This window comes from Ictidomys tridecemlineatus, unplaced genomic scaffold (assembly GCF_052094955.1).
Source record: "Ictidomys tridecemlineatus isolate mIctTri1 unplaced genomic scaffold, mIctTri1.hap1 Scaffold_54, whole genome shotgun sequence".
NCBI lineage: Eukaryota > Metazoa > Chordata > Mammalia > Rodentia > Sciuridae > Ictidomys > Ictidomys tridecemlineatus.
Window position 1 is genome coordinate 2,178,910 of NW_027523576.1, and position 21,013 is coordinate 2,199,922.

At 32.9% G+C, this 21,013-nt stretch overlaps 1 protein-coding gene across 1 annotated transcript in view; it reads right to left on the reverse strand.

The window, feature by feature from the left end:
* Positions 1-21,013, reverse strand: part of LOC144373988 (uncharacterized) — a 32,732-nt gene that overhangs the window by 10,146 nt on the left and 1,573 nt on the right. The window lies entirely within an intron of this gene.

The following is a 21,013-nucleotide window of genomic DNA, read 5'->3' on the forward strand; positions in this document are numbered from 1 at the left end:
TTTATAAAGAAATAAGTCTTGCAATGTAGAGAATAGTCAGTCATTAGGCAAAGGAACAGAAAAAGAGCTAAGGAGACTTACCATTCTAACATATTCATAAACAAAATGAGAGATGGAGCAGGAAATTTAAGATAGTAGCAATGGTGAGGAAGATAATGGAAAGAATGTGATAAACATTGAAATAGTGCAAAAATACAATTACCAGTTTAAATGACACACAAAAATAACTTTTATGTTTTTGGTTTGGTTGACTGGTGGATTTTACACAACAGAAAATAAAAATTCATTGTTCCTGACAACTGATAGGTGTTGGGAAAAAGTATAATGGCAGCCGCACCCCAGGAAAAAAAAAAAAAAAAAGCCAACATGGTGCCTAAGGACCTTCTCTTCCTATTTTCCCCTTTTTTCACTGGTGCGAAAAGTTCCCACCAGTGTGAACTCTCACGCTGGTGTCAATTTCAAATCTCTCTGGCAGGAAACCTTAGCCCCAATAAGAACTAATTTCGTGGGCTCCAGAACTGACATCTGGAGGAACTTACCAATAAACAAGTGAGCCATCATTTACCTAAGCCCTGCCATCTCTCCTTAGATCTATATAAGCCCACAGCCTTTTGTAATAAAGTGGAACTCTCCTCAGCGAAGTGTCTTGCGTGGAGGAATTCTTTCAATAGGGGGACTAAGTTTTGTTTAGGAATGCCCAATTACTCTGTCCCATAAGAATAGATGGGACACACTTTAATTCAAAACATTTTATGTAGAATATCCAATTTCCAGACTTCAGGCCACACTGATTTAAAGATTTAAAATAAACCCAAAGTTTTAGGAACAGATTATTAATGAACACTGAAAGCATTATTTGGCCAATTTTCAATGGTTGTCAAACCATTATTTGGCAATTGCAAAAAAAAAGAAAATGTAATTTTACAAAGAGATGCAATTCACCTTAAACAAGGCTCAGTTTTAGCTCTGCTAATCAATACCCTGGTATATATTGCACACAAAATTTCACCAATGAATTTCCTTGAAAAAAAAATCTAATCTAAGGAGGTCCTTAGACCTGACGTTCAATGAAAGAACAAAAAGGACATAGGAACATGTTAAATAATACAGAAAGAAAAAAAATCTGGGAAACAAAAAATGTGGGATGTTTTACAAGACAACTAGTTTAATGCTGTAAAAAAGTTAATGTCAGGCTAGGATTATAGTTCAGTGGAAGAGTGCTTGCTGCACATGTGTGAGGCACTGGGTTCAATTCTCAGTACCACATAAATAAAGATCCATCGACAATGAAAAAATATATACCAAAAAAAGTTAATACCACCTAAAGAAAAAAAAAAGTTGAGAAATTGTTTAATAGTTTCAAAATGTCCTAAAGACATAACAATTAAATACAGAAATGTCAATTAGTATGTTTTAGTCACACTAGCTTCTTTATGATCCTTTAAATACACTAGGTATGTTTCCATTTCAGGGTCTTTGCCCTTGTTTTCTCTTCCTTCAGATATGAGTTTAATGAGAGGCATCATCTTCTTCAAGTCTTTGCTCAGTGTCACACTCTTGAGAGGTGTTCTTGAATGTACTATGTTAAATCATCCCTTTTGGGCCAATCTCTTACTGATTTTATTTTTCTGCACAGTATTTATTGCCATCTATCATACTACAGTATTTTGCCTAGGTGTTTATTCTTTGGCTTTCTCCTCTTAACTAAAATAAAAATTTTGCGAGGGCAGGGGTTTGTGTCTAGTGCATTCAAGTGTTATATCCTCAACGCTTTGAATGTAAAAGACATTCAAATATTTATTGATCAAATGAATAAGTCACCACAAGAATACTATTTTCAATATGATTCTAAAAATGATGATAGGGATATCTAAGAATATTTTATTCATGTTCATTCTTTAATCATCAACTTTGGTGATTTGTTTCCTTAGCCGCAGACTAAGGAACTAGTAAATGAATTCAGCAAATTAACAGGATACAAAATCAACACTCATAAATCAAAGGCATTTCTGTATATCAGTGACAAATCCTCTCACAGTACACTAAAGAAATAAATTAAAGAAGACCTTAGAAGATGGAAAGATCTCCCTTGTTCTTGGATAGGCAGAATTAATATTGTTAAAATGACCATACTAACAAAAGCATTATATTTAAAATCCCAATGATATTCCTTATAGAAATAGAAAAAGCAGTCATGAAATTCATCTGGAAAAATAAGAGTCCCAGAATAGCTAAAGCAATCCTTAGAAAAAAGAGTGAAGCAAGTGGCATCACTATACCAGAACTTCTGTATTACAGAGCAACAGTAACAAAAACAGCATGGTATTGGCACCAAAATAGACTGGTAGACCAATAGTACAGAATAGAGGACACACAGACTAACCCACATAATTACAGTTATCTTATATTAGACAAAGGTGTCAAAAACATATACTGGAGAAAAGATAGCCTCTTCAACAAATGGTATGTTTGCTAGGAAAACTGGAAATCCATACACAACAAAATTAAACCCCTCTCTCTCACCATGCAAAAAACTCAATTCAAAGTGAATCAAGGAACTAGTAATCAGATACCCTGCATCTAAATGAAGAAAAACTAGGCCCCAATCTCCATCATATTGGATTAGGCCCCTACTTCCTTAAATAAAACTCCCTATAGCGCAAGAATTAAAATCAAGAATTAATAAATGGGATGGATTCAAACAAAACTGCAAAAGAAGCAATCAGTGAGGTGAACAGAGAGCCTACAGCTTGGGAGCAAATTTTTATCACTTGCATATCAGATAGAGCACTAACCTCTAGAGTATATAAAGAACTCAAAAAGCTAAACAACAACAACAACTAATAATAATAATCCTCCAATCAATAAACGGGCTGAGGAACTGAACAGACACTTCTCAGAAGGTAATATACAATCAATCAACAAATATATAAAAAAGTTCAACATCACTAGCAATTAGAGAAATGAAATCAAAACTAAACTTTAGATTTCATCTTACTCCAGTCAGAATGGCAACTGTTAAGAATACAAACAATAGTAAGTGTTGGCAAGGATATGGGGAAAAAGGCACATTCATACATTGCTGGTGGGGCTGCAAAATGGTGCAGCCAATATGGAAAGCAGTATGGAGATTCCTTGGAAAACTGGGAATGGTACCACCTTTAGAGCCAGCTATCCTATTGCTTGGTCTATACCAAAAGGACTTCAAAACAGCATACTACTGGAACACAACCACATCAATATTATTGCAGCACAATTCACAATAACTAAACTCTGGAACCAACCTAGACGCCCCCCTTCAGTAGTTGAATGGATAATGAAAATGTAGTATATATACACAATGGAATATTACTCAACAATAAAAGAGAATAAAATCATGGTATTTGCAGGTAAATGGATGGAGTTGGAGAATAAAATGCTAAGTGAAGCTTGCCAAAAAAAAAAAAAAAGCTAAATGCTTTCTCTGATATAAGGAGGCTGATTCATTGTGAGATTGAAAGGGGCAGCATGGTAAGATTAGACGAACCCTAGATAGAGGAAAGAGAAAGAAGGGAACAAGGGGGTAAAAAAGATGGTGGAATGAGATGGACATCATTACCCTAAGTACATGCATGAAGACACGAATGGTGTGAATATACTTTGTATAGAACCAGAGATATGAAAAATTGTGCTCTATATGTGTAATATGAACTGTAATACATAACAAATTAAAATAAAAAATTAAAAAGAAATGAATATATAAAATCAAAGCAACAATGAATGCCAATATCATACCTTTTAAATGTCTTGCCCAAAACTGTTATCAATTAGTTAAATGAGATACTGCCAAATGTTTTTCTTTTACTCTTATTCATGAATCTTGACAAACCTTTCATTTAGAGTGGGAAACAATCTATCATTAGATTTATGGGGGGGGGGGAGCCAACAACAATAAAAATTGGGATACTGATACCTTTGGGATAAACTAGAGGAGTCCAGTGATCATTTTGGTAGTATTGGCAATAAATGAGTTCTTCAATTTGTCAAGGGCATACTCACATATCCTACACAAATACTGAAAAGTCAAACGCCACAAGATTTTTATTATGTTCAAATCACATAGCTTTCCCATCTTTGACTCTTTAGCACTTATCTACAACACTGTCTAGTATACTTAGGAGAACAACAATGTTTACAGTATGGCTAATTTATTAACATCAAGGCCAATCTCCTGAGTGTGGTACACAAGACTATTAATGATTTGATTCAGCTTCATTTTTGTTTCCCCTCAAGCACTCTAAACTTTCCTCATTAAACTCCCTCCAGGTTTTTCAGGTGAATTTTTATTCGTCTTTAAATATCTATATTCAGGGTTGGGGATATAGCTCAGTGGTAGAGTGCTTGTCAGGCATGTGTGAGGCCCTGGGTCCAATTCCTGATTCTACAAAATAATAATAATAATAATAATAATAATAATAATAATAATAATAATAGAAAGAAAGCAAAATCTAGTTTGTAAAGACCTCACACCCTACATAGTTAAATCATCCTTTCATGTCTCACTGGATTTTGCATGTTTCATAACTATTAAACATGCTAAGGTATTATTGCTGAGTATTCCCTCATTGGGTCTAAGTTTCAGATCATTGTGGTAGACACAAATTATATTTCAAGTATCCCAAGGGAAAGAGTAATGAGTTCAATACTGAAGACGGTAGACAGTAGAAATGGCACTCCTTACTAATATATTCACTTACTGTAAATTATGTATGTAAGTTCAATGATTTTTATAGTCTATGCTCTGTATCTCCCCACAAAATACAAAAGTACTAAACACAGAGAAAAAAACAGAAACTAAACCTTAAATATTTGTAATCAACAAATGAATAATACGGCATGTGGTTGCACTGATACGACTGTAATATTTTGAAACACATGTAATTATGGCATTTAAATAAAATATTTAATTTTAAAAGTATGTAAAATATCCCTTTTGTCTTCATTGACCTTCAAAGATTACTTTTATGTGAATAATATTAATACAATAATAGATACACTTAATTCTATGAATAACAATATATGCTGCAAACTATACCTTATTACAATACATGAGGATTACACACTCAGTCTTCTACGTACCAAGAGTGGAAAGAAAATAAATCCTTTCATCTATTTATTTCAAATTATCAGATACTTTAAAATTAGACATAGACCACAACTAAAAGGGAAAAATGTGAAATAATTACCAGTTACTTAAGCATACTTCCCATAAGAAATCTAGCTACTCTTTGAGAAGAATGTAGGCAACAGAGCAAAGAGGGGAGAGAAACTTTATATGTCAAATTAACTTTATCCCAAATTTTCACTATTAGATGGTTCGAAGGCTGAAAAATGCTTTCTTGATAGAATGTATAAATAAAAAAATTTAAGAGACTGTATTTGAGAATGCAAATAATTTGACCTTTCTTCTACACTCTGCATCATTTCTTTTACATTTTTGAGGTTGTGTGCTATTTAACCACTTTTATACTTATTAACATTTTAACCCTTTGATTAAATAACTGTTCATATAAATAAAAATATGGAAGTTCCATACTTTAAATAAAAAAAATTTAGGAAATTACATATGATAACAAATGAGAAGAGAAAAAAGCTGCAGGGTAACTTGTAATCATTATAGAAAATCACCACATAATCTTACAATTTATAAAAAGAATTAAAGGGACTAAGTGAATATATTAAATGTGTTACAAATATTTCCTTATATACAAGGCATACTTAAATATATGAAAACTATATTAGCTGATCTTGGTAAAACATACCTAAAAGTTTATATATATAAATATAGTGCTAATAATCTGGAAAACAAATATTATATTTTGCCTTAGCTTCCAACGGCTGATTCCAAGAAGAACCAAATATACTTAGCTATAAACTGAAGAGCCATAGAATGCTCTGGGAATTAATTTATTTCTAAATTAGGTTGATAGCACTTTGGCTATGTGCAAGTTTGTAGGGCTTAAAAAAGTTTATTAACAAACTATTTGTAATAAAGAATAGGAACATTAGTGTACTTCTCAGGCAATAACATAGATTTTTAGACCACTTCCTGTAAAATCTACCTGTATTTGATTAAGTGATCATCTTCACCTGACTTTGCTATAATATATTTATTTCAATAATATTTTAATAATGACTACTCTTTTGAGAACCACTGTTTGAATTTAACAGTTCGAATTTAACAGTTCAGATCTTTTAAAAAACATTACTCTAAAACATGATGTACCAAAAATAACCTCCCATATCCCCTGGGGAATAAATAACCAAAAAAAGTATTTTGAAGGGAAAAAAATCAAATATGGTATATCTAGTAATATACAAGTATTTAAACCCAAGTTCTTGGGAATATACAGAGTAAAAAAAATAATATTTTCCTAAAATTACTGAAGATAAAATAGATGGCCTTAGAAGATAATCTAATAAATAATTCTGCTCTAAATGAACACATTCCTAGTATAACCAAACAGTTGTACAACCAAAAAGGAAAAAGATTTAAATGATTAAAAAAAAAATAAAGCAATCTTTGATTAGATCACTATCTCAAATGTTGGAAAAAATATTTAGAGAAATGAAATAAATCCTTTTAAAATAATTTTATTTGCTACATATTGATTATCACTTTTGGTAACAGTTAACTACCTTTTAATATATTCTGAATATATGACCGTATTGGCATATCATGACCTTTATTTCCATGAATTTCTCATCTTCTTCTAGTTGTTTAATCTTAGTACAAAAGTATTGATTTTTTCCTTGAGCTGGATGTGGTGCAGGTCTGTAATTCCAGAAATTTATGGGAGGCTGAAGTAGGAGAATCAGAAGTTTGAGGACAGCCTTGGCAATGTAGTAAGACACTCCCTGTCTCAAAATTAAGAAATAAAATGGGCTGGAGATATAGCTCAGTGCTAGAGTGCCCCCACGTTCAATACCAACTACCAAAAATAAATAAACAAAAGTAACAATTTCTTGTTATCACATTCATTTTTACAATATATTCATTTGTTTCCCCCTCTAACTGTTCTCACACGTGAAGGGTTTTAATAATTTAATTCTTGGCTTTCTTCTTTTTATTTACCTTAAACCAGTAATTTCAAACTTTGATGTCTTGTTAGAATCCTGATGAACTTTTAAAAATTCTCATGCCCAGATCACGCACTTTACAAATTAATCAGAATATCTGGGGATGTGGCAGAGACAGATACCAGTACTTTTTAAAGATACCCAGATAACACCAATATGCAACAAAGGTTGGGAACTATTATCTCAAAAACTTGTAATAATCTTTTCATCAAGTGTTAATATTCTTAAGGTCCAAGATACACAATACATTTTAATTTGAGATCTGAATCACCTTTGATACAAGTCTAGTGTAGTACAATCATTCTGGCAGCTGATGAAGCAACTTCCCAATTACATGTTAACTTGATTTTGTTACCTACTGTTTGGCACATACAAGCTCTTGAAATAACCAGTTTATTTTTTTGACGAAAAGAAGCCCAACAGTAATATATTAAAATCCAGGTTTGTTAGTTTTAGAAAGTTAACTTCATGTAAGTTCAAATGCCTTACAGTCCAACACAATCCAAACAGAATCTGTGGCATGCCCTTCTAATTAAATATTTCCAGGAATATTTGCTGCAGTTTGTATTTGCAATGTCTCCTAAATGTTCCTGTTTTAAAGGCTTGTTTCCCAGACTGGTATTGTTGGGAGGATGTAGAATCTTTTAAGAGGTGGGGCCAAGACAGAGCTCTTAGGTCCCTGGAGGCATGCCCCTAAAGGGAAAGTGAGCCTCTTCCTCTTTATTTTGCTCCCAACATGAGATAAATGCTTTTGCCATGCACTGCTGCCATACCACAGCCCCAAACATAACAGGGTCAGCAGATCATGGACTGAAACTTCCAAAACTTTCCTTTTCGTAGGTTTATCTCAGGAATTTGTAAGAAAGAAATCTGACTAGTACCAAGTCAAGAATTAAGTAAAACATATACTCACACTGGCTGAAAGAAATCAAAACTGTAAATAACCTTACCTAAGTGGGAAAAAAAACCAAAAAACTTTACAATGTCAAAGGCTTTTGGGATTACAAAATCGAGAACAAGGAATTATGGATATACATATGAATGAAGCATAATGTAAAGTTCCTAACATGGTACTAATATAGTTGAAAAGACACTAGCAGAATGTTTCTGTAAAAAATCACATGTAAAATATTTTGGTCTGGGGCTGGGGATGTGGCTCAAGCGGTAGCGGCTCGCCTGGCCCGGGTTCAATCCTCAGCACCACATACAAACAACGATGTTGTGTCCACCGATAACTAAAAAATAAATATTAAAGTTCTCTCTCTCTCTCTATCCCCCTCACTCTCTCTTTAAAAAAAATATTTTTGGTCTGAGCTTGCTTTAGAGAAGGTGAACAACTGATGAGAAAGACATCCAAGATGTTATGTATGTTTGAGTGTATTTGTTTTATGGTGAGTTTGTACTACTTTATTCAACTGAAAATTAGTAACAATAACAATAAAAAAAACAGCTAAGCTTACACTCAAGAGGGGGGAAAAAGCAATCTTTGAAAGTCAAGAAAAAGGAACATCTGCCAGAAAATAGAAATCATATTTAAATCAAAAGGAATAATATTAAAACTGCAATTAGCAGTGCCCCAAAGCATAAATATAAAAGTAAAACTGAAAATGTTTCAGCATTTACAATCCATGTAAAAACTGTTTGAGACAATATTTCACTGAAAATAGGAAAGGGGATTATGAAGAAAAAAACAAAACATGTATTCTAAATGAAAATTAGAATACCCTGAAGTAGAATGTCCAAAACAGAAGTTTTAAGTTTCACATATTCACACAAGTAGACATAGGATGGCAGAGAACGTTCTGTTTCAAATAACTGGAAAATTCTGAGTCAAATAAAGTTAAGCCGATTTTTCTTCACTAGGAATCTTAAAAACTAAAATGTGCTTTGATACTAAGAAAGGTATAATATGGAACCCTGTTCAGATTTCTTTGACCTCTGAACCTTTTTTCCTCTAAAGCATTTAATGGGACTAGCATTCCACAGAAGAAAAGTGTTGGAGATGCATTTATAAATTTGGGAATTTGAGAAAGTTTTCAAGAATAAAAGTCAAGAATGAACTTCTACTTCATAATATTAATTTTCTTATCCTTATCAATCATCAGACATTATTTAATGCTACCTCCACACTATATAATCAAATCCCCAAAGCTATTAATTTTGTAATTAGTAGCATGGATTGATATTTAATATAAATAAGTAATATATATCTTCTCTTACAGTAAACACCAAATCAAAACAAAACTTGAAATAATCAACATGTTAACAATTTAAAAGTATAAGTAGGCAATCTGCATAAATATTGGAATGCTATACCTCATCAAATTCTTCAGTCATTTTTCTGATGATTTCTGCATTCTGCATATTTCGAAACATTTCTATTCTCACAGTACCTGTGAAACAACAGATTTTACAGTTATTCTTTATCTATCTCATGCTAAACATAAAATTTAATCTAATCATTGTTTGAAAAATTAAAAAAAATTATAGTTTTTCTCTTTCCTCCTCAAATTCTTATACCATATATTCTAAAGAAACCTCTTATATAGGAACTTCAAACTTTTTCAGACATTTTTAAAAATCTGAATATCTAATGAACTAGATGATAAGTACAGAGAAAGAGTGTTGGGGAAGGAGAAGACAAAGACAAAAAACATTAAGTTTGTACTAGAAGAGACTAATTAAACATACACTAGTGATATCTAGACATATAGCTACCTGCTTTGTCTTAAAAATCTCCAACTATAGAGATCATATTTCTCTTGTGGCTATTTCTGATATTCTTTATCATCAGAATGTTCTTCAGTAAATTAAAATGTCCCTTGATATAATCCATACCTGTTTTCTCTGAACATAAGAAACTCCTAAGTTCTACATAATTATCAAGAAATAAAAATTTACTTTTTCATCTTATTCCTTCATAATACTTCTCTCTTCGTTAGTTGATTTTACCTGAAATATGGTCATGTAAATTTTACCACTGGTACTGACAAGGAAAAACAAATGTAGTTTAGCTGAAAACTTGCATTAAAAATCAACATAATTTAAAGAAACTGAAATGTAATTCAAAAATCAATCTGGAACACAGAGAATAATTAAACATGACTTTTTTAATTCAAGTTTTTAAAAATTGCAAAATTAAGACTCTAAGAATAAATCCAAAAATAATTATAATCTGAAAAACTTCTTGTCAGTAATTATCAACTCCAATTCAAATCACATTTAAGAAAAGAGTGGAGCAACTCCTATAGGGTCCCTCTCACCTTACAAGTGATCTGTCTCTTTTCTCTCCACTTGAATAAATCCTATTGTCTTATGCTTTTAAAAAATGAAAAAATAAAAAGAGGGAAGAGTCTTTAAAATATACTATATATTTTTAAATATTTATTTATTTATTTTAGTTGTAGTTGGACACAATACCTTTGTTGTATTTATTTATTTTTATGTGGTGCTGAGGATCGAACCCAGAGCCTCACACACGCTAGGCAAGAGCTCTACTGCTTAGCCACAACCCCAGCCCCAAAAATGTACTATATATTTTTTTAAAGAAAGAGCACATAACGATAGAATAGTTTCCAGAAGTCAAAAAAGTGTGCCCTTCATTTAGAGTAATGGGTCAGTAAAAGTTCCAGCTACTCAAGTTAAGGAAAGAGAGTGACAAGTTTAAGGCCAGTTTGGTAAGCTTAGTAAGACCCTGTCTCAAAGTATTAAAAAAAAAAAAAAAGGTGGAGGGAGGGCGGTGCTGGGCTTAGTAGCACATGCCTGCAATCCTAGTTAATGGGAAGTTTGAGACAGGAGGACAGCAAGTTCAAGGTAAGACTGGGCAACTTAGAGAGAGCCTGTCTTAAACTAAAAGTCTAAAAATAAAAAGGGTCAGGGATATAGCTACATGGTATACTGCCCCTGGGTTCAACCCCTTGTACCATCCGTAAATAAATAAGCAAGTAAATAAATAAATAAATAAAATGAGATTGATACATTTTTCAAAGGTCTAGAGATGTAGTTCAGGTGTAGATTAACCAAGGGTTGAATTCCCAGTACCTCAAAACAAAACAAAACAACAACAAAAAAAAAAACACAAATGAAATAACTATATTGGCACATTAAATTTAATTTACTAATTGGAAAATTGATACTGTAAAACTGAAATCTGCCTTATCTTTTTAAATAAAATCATATTCAAGCACATTTTAGTTACTTAGTTACTTGGTGCATACTTGGTACTTCATTTACAGGATGCTGAATTTATCAATATCAATTTATCAAGTATAAATAATAAATTCCCTATATCCAAGAGGAAGAAGAAAAAAATATTTTAAAAGATTTTGTTCCAAACACACAATTCTTAAAAAAGATGGGAGGGCTGGGGCTGGAGCTCAGTGGTAGAGCACTCGCCTAGCATGTGTGAAGCAATGGGTTTGATCCTCAGCACCACATTAAAATAAAAGATATTATGTCCACCTATCACTAAAAAATAAATATTAAAAAAAGATGGGAAAGTTTTGTATTGTAACTGTATTTACTTTGTATTATGACTATCTTTTTAATGATAAAAATAATCTTGAAGACAGTTTACTCACTAAAATATAAGCTTAATTTTGCAAAGATTTTTAAAAATTAAAGAGGAAATCTGAATTAAATTTCTAATTATCACAAATAAAATCTGTCTCTGGCAGGCATTCCTAAAATCACCCAAATTAAAACAAACAAACAAACAAAAAACAAAACAAAAAAAACCCCTAATTTAACATCAGTCCATCAAAGTTAAACTTCTTTGGGTTATGAATAATCTTATCAATTTGAAATAGTTCTCACAGATAAATATGTAATACACTTATTGTATTTATTTTACCAACCCCTATTTTGTTAGTTATTGTTTCATAGCACCCTGGATAAGTAAACTGATATTCAAAAAATTAAACAATTAAAAGAATTAAAATTAGATTTTTAAATGATTAACCATTCATATTTGTATACACATAAATTGTATTGACTACAGTGTTACAAAAGCCAATAAGTTATGCATAACATCATTCATGTTCATAGATTTATATGTTTTGTCATATAAATCTATAACAAAACTGCTAAAAGCAAGAAGGGTTTGTGGAGGCTCCAACATACACCACACACCTGGTTGCACATACAAAAAAATTGTGGAGAGAATACAATGCTGGCACAGACAACATTCCCTGACCCTGCCTGGTAAGAAACACAAAGCACAGCTTGAATACCACTCAATTTGTTTAATGTGAGCTGACAGGAAACAACAGGTTTTAGATGGGACACACATAAGCCGTGGAAAGAATCTTCAACTCAAGTACCAGGCTAGAAGGAACTTTTGGCTTCTTCTCCCCCATGTATTTTAACTTCTATTATTAATTTTATTTCTCATTTTTGTTTACAGCTGTTTTCTTCTACGTCTTAATTGGATTTATGTATTTTTCTCCTTTGTTTGAAATTTTTCTTTGTTCTTTCCTCCCTGTCTCTCCTTCTTCACTATTATTGTTTTATTAATTTTACCTTTATCAACTTTTAACATTTTAATCAATTCTATATTATTTTTTACACTTCCCTATTGTTTCTTTTACTTGGTTTTTACTGTGTTTTATGTTGTTGTTACTGTTATTTGTTTTCTTCTAAGTTATTCTGAGAATTCATGTTTGGCAACTCAAGTACCTGGCAGGTATTTTGCCACTAAGCTACACCACCACGCCTGTTGAGAGAAACCACAACCTACTCTAGGAAAAACTTAGTCTCATTCAAACCATGGCAAATGAATGTATGAGAAAAATATCCTAAACCAGAATAATCTGGCAGGGTTACAAGAATCTAAAGTCCCTCTCCTGGACATTCAGTATAATAACAGCACCCATAAATAACAACTCTTTTGGATACCACACCTCTTATATAGGAACTTCAAACTTCTTCAGACATTTTTAAAAATCTGAATATCTAATGAACTAGATGATAAGTATAGAGAAAGAGGACCTTCAAAGGATCTTGCTTCCCTTAAGTCATTCTCATAGAACCTTTCAGACTGCACACTGTGGATAAGACTAGGGGAGTAATCAGAGTGTACATCTCTAATACTTCACTGTCAACATCACACCTGCATGAACTACTCTAAACGGATCCTACTCTCCTGAAACCTACAAAAAATCAAGCCTGAGTCTCTATCAAGGTACAACTGTGTCAAAATCCACTAAACACAGAGAAATCACAAAGAAATTATACCACCAAGTCCATTTGGAGCTAAGTGCAACATTCCAATACAAACTAATACTCGTCAGCACATCATCAAAAAAAAGTCTGTTTACTAAAAGACCCTCACATCATGATGGAAGAGATATGCTTCCCAACAAATGCAAAAATTTTAACAGAGAAATACAAGAAATAAGAAAACAATAAAACATGGTTCCTCTAAAAGCTCCTGACTATCTAGAAAGTGATTCCAAAGATAAAAAAGGGGATGAAAAGCCAAAGAATCAACTTTTAAAAAGAATCAACTAATTGAAAGATGATAAAATAAATAGTTGAATGAATAAAGAAAAACAATGCAAGAAATGAAAAAGCCCTTCAATAAGAGATTCTGAAAAAGAACCAAACAAATCTTGGAAACAAAAAGCTCAGTAAGTCAAATAAAAATCTCAGTAGATAGCCTCACCAACAGCTTAGTTCAAGTGGAAAAAATATCACCAAAGCTTGAAGACAAGATTGATGAAGTATCACAATGCAACAGCAATAAAAAGAAAAAAAAATAAATATACAAGACGTTTGGGACATCATTAAAAGATCAAACATATCAGAAGAGACAATGGAGATGAGTTACAATGCAAAGGTACACAAAACTTATTCAGTAAAATAAAAGCAGACAATTCCCTAAATATTGGGAAAGAAATAGATATCCAGCTATAGAAGATTTAGAATCCCAAAGAGACATCTTAAGAAAAAAATAAAACCTCTGTATGACAAATAGTTAATCTGCCAAAAATACAGAACAAAGAAAGACTATTAAAAGCTGCAAGAGAAAAATGCTAAGTCATATATAAATTATGGCAGATATAAAAGAGTAACAGATTTCACAGCAGAAATTCTACAGGCCAGGAGGGCATGGAATTATGTATTTTAATCCTGAAAAGAAAATAAATGCAGACTGGACAACTATATCCAGCAAAGTTTTCCTTCAGAATCAAAGGAAAAATAAAAACTTTCCAAGTATAAACTAAAGAAATTAATGATCACTCCAGCAGCATTACAGAAGATACTTAAAGGAATCCTAAATCCAGAAAAGAAAGATAAAAGCAATCATGAGAACACAGTGAAGAATTAACCTCACTAGAAGATAAGCAAATAAGAACTACGATAAAATCAACATTAATGACTAAGATGAATAAGGGAAAAACAAATAAATGTAGAATCTTCAAAGTAATCCAAGGAACAACAACAAAATCACAGGAACTTTCAAAAATAACCTTGAATATCAATGATCTTAACTCTCCAATGAAAAGATGCAGACTGGATGCCTGATTTTTAAAATAGACCCAGTAATATGATGCTTGTAAAAAAAAAAAAAAAAAAAAGTAACCTTACTAGGAAAGACTAACTTCACTGAAAGTGAAAAGATGGAAAATGATGTTCGAAGAAGATGGAATGAAAAAAGCAAGAAGAGTACTTATATTCATATGTGATGAAACAGAATACAGCCAAACTTGGTAAAGAGACAAAGAAGGTCATTTCATATTAATAAAGTTAATAATCCATTAATTAGGAAGATATAATGGTTGCAAATCTATGTGCAATGAACATAAGAGCATCCTATTTTACATTAAAAAGCCATTACTGCACATAATGGGAGATATAAGTCCCAAGAATATTGATGGGTGATTTTAATACCCTACTCTCACCAAAAGACAGCTAATCAATAAAGACAAAAAAAAATCAACAAAGAAACATCAGAGTTAAACTGAACTTACAAACATCTATAAAATAATCAACACAATTCCAACAGAATACACATTGTTTTCATCAAAAGATGAAAGGTTTCCCCAAAGTAGAACATATTTTAGGCTACAGAACAAGTCTTAACAAATTCGAAGCTGGGAGCAGTGCATAGATGTGTACTACCAGCTACTTGGGAGGCTGTGGCAGGATTGGGAGTTTTAGGACTGCCTGGACAACACATACAGAAATACAACAAAATACAACAAAAGATCTGGGGACACCGCTAAGGGGTAGAGTATTCCTGGGTTTGATCCTCAGGATCAGAGGGAAAATTTTCTTTTTAAAAAAATTGAAATATTTTCTTGCACCTTATCAAATCATAATGGAATGAAATTGTTAACACACAGCAAGAAAAACTATAGAAATTATATAACACACAGAAAGAGAATAAACTTTGAATGAAGAGTGGTCACAGAAGAAAATAGGAGGGGCATCAGTTTCTCATCTGGTGGAAATTTTTAAATTCCTAGAATAAAATGAAAATGAAAACACAACGTTATCAGAATCTATGATTCAGGAAAAGCAGTTAATAGAGGAAAGTCTACAATGCACAGAGAAACCTCTAATAACCTAATGATGCATCTCAACGTCTCAGAGAAACAAGGTGGGAGGGAAAACACTCCAAAATCCATAGAAGGAAAGAAGTGATGAAGATCAGAGCAGAAATAAATTAAATAGAGGCCAAGAGAACAATACGAAAGATCAATGAATAAAAAAAGAGTTGATTCTATAAAAGATGAAAAAACTGAAAAATCCTTAGCAAAATAATGAAAGAAAAGAGAGAAAGGACCCAAATAAATAAAATTATTAGTGAAAAAGGAGAAATTACAACAAAGAAGTTGTAAAACAAATTACAGGGCTTCGGATGTGGCTCAAGTGGTAGCGCGCTAGCCTGGCATGCATGCGGCCCGGGTTCGATCCTCAGCACCACATACAAACAAAAATGTTGTGTCCGCCGAAAACTAAAAGATAAATATTAAAAAATTCTCTCTCTCTCTCTCTCTCTCTCTCAAAAAAAAAAAAACAAATTACAACATCACTGAAGTCAATACTGATTATTATGAATTATTATTTAAATTATGTTATTAAACTGGAAAATCTAGAAAGACAAATTTCTAAACACACATAACACTCAAAATTGAACCAGGAGAATATTTTAAAAATTAAAAAGATCAGCAACAAGCAATGAGATTGAAGTCTCTCAACAAAGAAAAGCCAAGGAACAGACAGATTTACTGCTGTATTTTATTAGACTTTTAAAGAAGAACTAATACCAACACTGCTCAAATATTACATATAAAAGGGAAGAAACCCTTCCAAACTCATTCCACAATGCCAAACTTATTCTACAAGGTAGTGTTAACCTGCTACTGAAACCTCATAAGCACACAACTAAAAAAGAAAATTATAAACTAACATCCTTGATAAACACAGATGAAAATATGCTAGCTAAAATCACTTGCAAATAGAATTCAGTAACACATTAAAAAGGTCATACACCATGATCAATTTGGCTTTATTTCAGGAATTCAAGTATTTAATATATAACAAATATATTATATATACATGTATATATAACACATATATATACAACATATATAAATCAATAAACATAATACAGAACATAAAGAGAATAAAATAAACAAACAGAATCAAGGATAAAATCTGCATAATTGTCTCAATGGATGCAACAAAGACCATTGATAAAATTCAACATCCCTTCATGACAAAAGGCCCTGAAAAAATTAGGTACAGAAAGATCATACTTTAACATAAAAGGCTATATTGACAAACCCATAACTGACATCATATGAAATGGGTAAAAACTGAAAGCATTTCCTATAAAATCAGGACCAAAAAAATAAAGGGTGTTCACTCTCATACTTTAATTCAATATAGTAATTAAGATTTTAGTAAAATAAATCAAATAAAAGACAAAAATAAAAGAAATACAAATAGGAAAAGAGGAAGCCAAATTATGTTTGCATAATATAATTCTAAGAATATCCCAAAAACTAAACCCAAAGACTTTCAATTTATAAAAATATTCAGCAAAGTATTAAGATAGAAAATCAACTTGGGGCTGGGATCATGGCTCAATGGTAGAGTGCTTGCCTCACATGTGTGAGGTACTGGGTTCTATTCTCAGCACCATATATAAGTAAATGAATAAAATAAAGGTCCATCAACAACTAAAAAAAAATTTTTTTAAAAAGGAAATCAACTTACAAAAGTCAGTACCTGTTCTATAAACAATAATGAACTCACTGAGGAAAAAAATCAGGAAAACAATCCCATTTACAATACCCTCACAAAGGAAAAAAAAATGAGGCTAACCCTAGATGATGAAAATACCTGTGCATAGGGACTGGGAGAATTAAATACTGTTAAAATAGTCATTACTAAATGCAATCTAAAGATTCAGTGCAATTTTCACCAAAATGTCAACAACATTCTTCACAGAACTAGAAAAAAGCAAGCCTAAACTTCATTTGGAAATACAAAAAATGCTGAATAGCCAAAGCAATACATAGCAAAGTGAGCAATGCTGGATGCATCATAATATTAGATTTCAAAATATACTATATAGAACAAACAATAAGGAAGTAGAATTGAGAAATAAAGAAACTGGGTCCTGATTCCATGATTTTAGCAAGTGTATAAGGCCTGACTTAGAATTCTAGGCTATTCAGTTACCCAAGTAATTATATTCCCTTATTGCCCAAATCAATCTATTTCACTTAGCTTAAAAGAATATATCAACATGCTCTTTTAAAAAAATTAAAAACATATATATATATATATATATTTAATATATATATATATATATGTATATATATGTTTTATATATATATATGTATATTTTAGTTGTAGCTAGACACAATACCTTTATTTATTTATTTTTATGTGGTGCTGAGGATCGAACTCAGGGCCTCGCATGTGCTAGGCAAGTGTTCTACCGCTGAGCCACAACCCCAGCTCTCAACATGCTCTTATTTGCATTTCTATTTATATGAACTTCTCTATAATCAGCTCAAAGTATCTACCAATGACTGGGGGAAGTGGGGTGGGATTAGGACTCTTAAAAAAAAGAGGAATTAATTAGAAAAAAAAATGTCAAAATTCAGGGGTTTTTTGAGTAAAACGAGGAAAAGACAGTGGGAATAAGTAGGTAGGGTCTTGTGACTTTAACCTTTCCTGCAGAAAGTCCAGTGAACAGACTGCTGAGAAAGCTGTAAGTAGAGTGGGCTTGGATTCCACTGCCTCTTTGGAAATATGGGTGGAGAAATCCTCATGGGGTTGTTCTGTACCAACACAGGATGGGAAAGAAGAGGGAAGAGGAGCGCTGCCCAGGCAAGCAAAGTGAGGGCCCAGCTGACCCTCCTGACCCTCTTAACTCCAGAACCATATGGCAGGGATATGAAACTTACTGCATGCACCATGAGAAATCCAGAAAGTAGAGAATGCTGCTAGGTTTGGCTAGCAGGTCAGCATGGTGGCAGCAGAGTGGCCTTGTAGCCAAAAGCTTCAGGCAGATTACCCAGGCTGGAAATCCTCCTGGTGTCCCACCCAGATGTCAGGGTGCTCCTGACTAGTGCCAGTGAGAACCAAGTAGTGCCAAGAGAAAATCTGCTTGGCTCTCCCTATTGATGATTGCTCATGTGATTAAAAGAATTCTTTTGGTAAGCTTGTGTTTTTCCCTGGGAGTGCTCTGTATTGTTGGTGGTGAATGTGTTTGACAGCATGTTCATGCATTTGCATTTTAAGTCAGTATTTTATATTGTTGTCAAATATACACAACATAAAAATTACCACTCTATTCTCTTTCTTTTTTGGTTTTAGGGATTGAACCCTAGGCTTCTCATATGCTAAGTACCTGCTCTAGAGGTAAGCTAGACCCCTAGCTCCACTGTAACTCTATTTTTTTTTTTGTACCAGGTATTGAACCTAGGGGCACTTAACTGCTGAGCCACATCCCCAGCCCTTTTTATATTTTATTGGTGTGTGCCACTGTCCCCAGCCATTTTAACTATTTTAAGTGCATGGTTCCTCAGGCATTAAGTATAGTCACATTTTTTAGTGCTTATAGTTATACATAATAGTGGAATTTCTTGAAATATATTCACAAATGCAGATAATATAGTTTTCTCTATTTCAATCCTAATACTGCCTCTTCCCTCCCCTCCTTCTTCCCCCTTGAACCCTGCTTCTATTCTACTGATCTCCCTTCTATCTTTATGAGATGCCTTTTTAAATTCCTTTTTTCTTTCTAGCTTCCTCATGTGAGAGAAAACATTTAACCCTTGACTTTCTGAGTCTGGCTTATTTCACTTATTTCTCCAGTTCCATTCATTTATCAGCAAATGCTATAATTTCATTCTTTTTATGGCTGAGTAGAACTCCATTTTGTGTGTGTGTGTGTATGTGTGTGTGTGTGTTTGTGTACTTCACATTTTCCTTATCAAAAATAAAAAGAAATCCAGGTGTGGTGGAGCATGCCTGTGATAACAGCCACCCAGGAGGTTGAGGCAGGAGGATCGCAAGTTCAGAGTCAGCCTTAGCAACTTAGTGAGGCTTTAAGCAACTCAGTGAGACTCTTTCTCTAATAAAATATAAAAAAAGGGCTGGGGATGTGGCTCAGTGGTTAAGTGCCCCTGGGTTCAACCCCTGGTACCAAATAAATAAATAATAAGAGATAAAGCATATTTTTATGCAACAATCACTACTACCTATATCCAGAACTGTTTCATCTTCCCCAACTGAAATCTTACACTCACTAACCTACTACATACACTGAGTTCTCATTCCCCACCCTCAGCCCTGCTACTATTATTCTACTTTTTGTCTCTATGGATTTGACTAATGCTCTTAGGTATCCCATATAGATGGAATCATTCGATAACTTTCCTTCCGCTATCGGCTTATTCCAGTTAGCATAAGGTCCTTAGGATTCATGCATGTTCAACAGCATGTGTCAGAATTTTATTCCTTTTTAAGGTTGAATCATATTTCATTGTATGTATATACCACATTTTGTTTATCCATTCATCTATCAGTGAACACTTGGGTTACTTCCACATTTTTTTTTGTGGTACTGGAGATTGAACCCAGGGCCTTATGCATGCAAGGTAAGCACCCTACCAACTGAGCTATATCCCTAGCCCAAAATTATTTATTTATTTTTATATGGTGCTGAGGATCAAACCCAGGGCCTTGAACATGCTAGGCAAGCACTCTACTGCTAAGCTACAACCCCAGCCCACTTCCACATTTTGACCATTGCAAATAATGCTACAAATATGGGTGTACAAATATCTGTTTGAGTTCCTGACTTTTTTATCTTTTGGGTGTGTACTCAGAAGTAGAATTTCTGGAAAGTATGTTAATTCTATGGTAATTCTTAATCTTTTTAAGAACTCACTACACCTTTTCCTACATTGGTTGCACAATTTTACATGCTCACCAATAATACTCAAGGGTTCAGTTTATACATATCCTTGATAACCCTTCTTATTTTATGTTTTATTGTTAACATTCCTAATGGGTATGAAGTAGCAGCTCATTGTGGTTTCAATTTGCATTGCCAAATGATTAGTGATGCTGAACATCTTTTCGTGTGCTTATTGACCATTTGTGTGTCTTTTTTAGGGAAAAGCCTATTCAAATCTTTTGCCTATTTTTAATCTGGGTTGTTTGTTATTTTTGTTTTGGAGTTGCAGGAGTTCTTGAAGTATCAGAATAGTAATCCATTATCAGATACACGATTTGCAAATATTTTCTCCCATTCTGTGGTTTGTGTTTCCACTTTGTTAACATTGTCTTTTTTTTCCTCCCCTTGCAGTACTGGGGCTTGAACCCAAGAATACTCTACCACTGAGCTACATACAAAGCC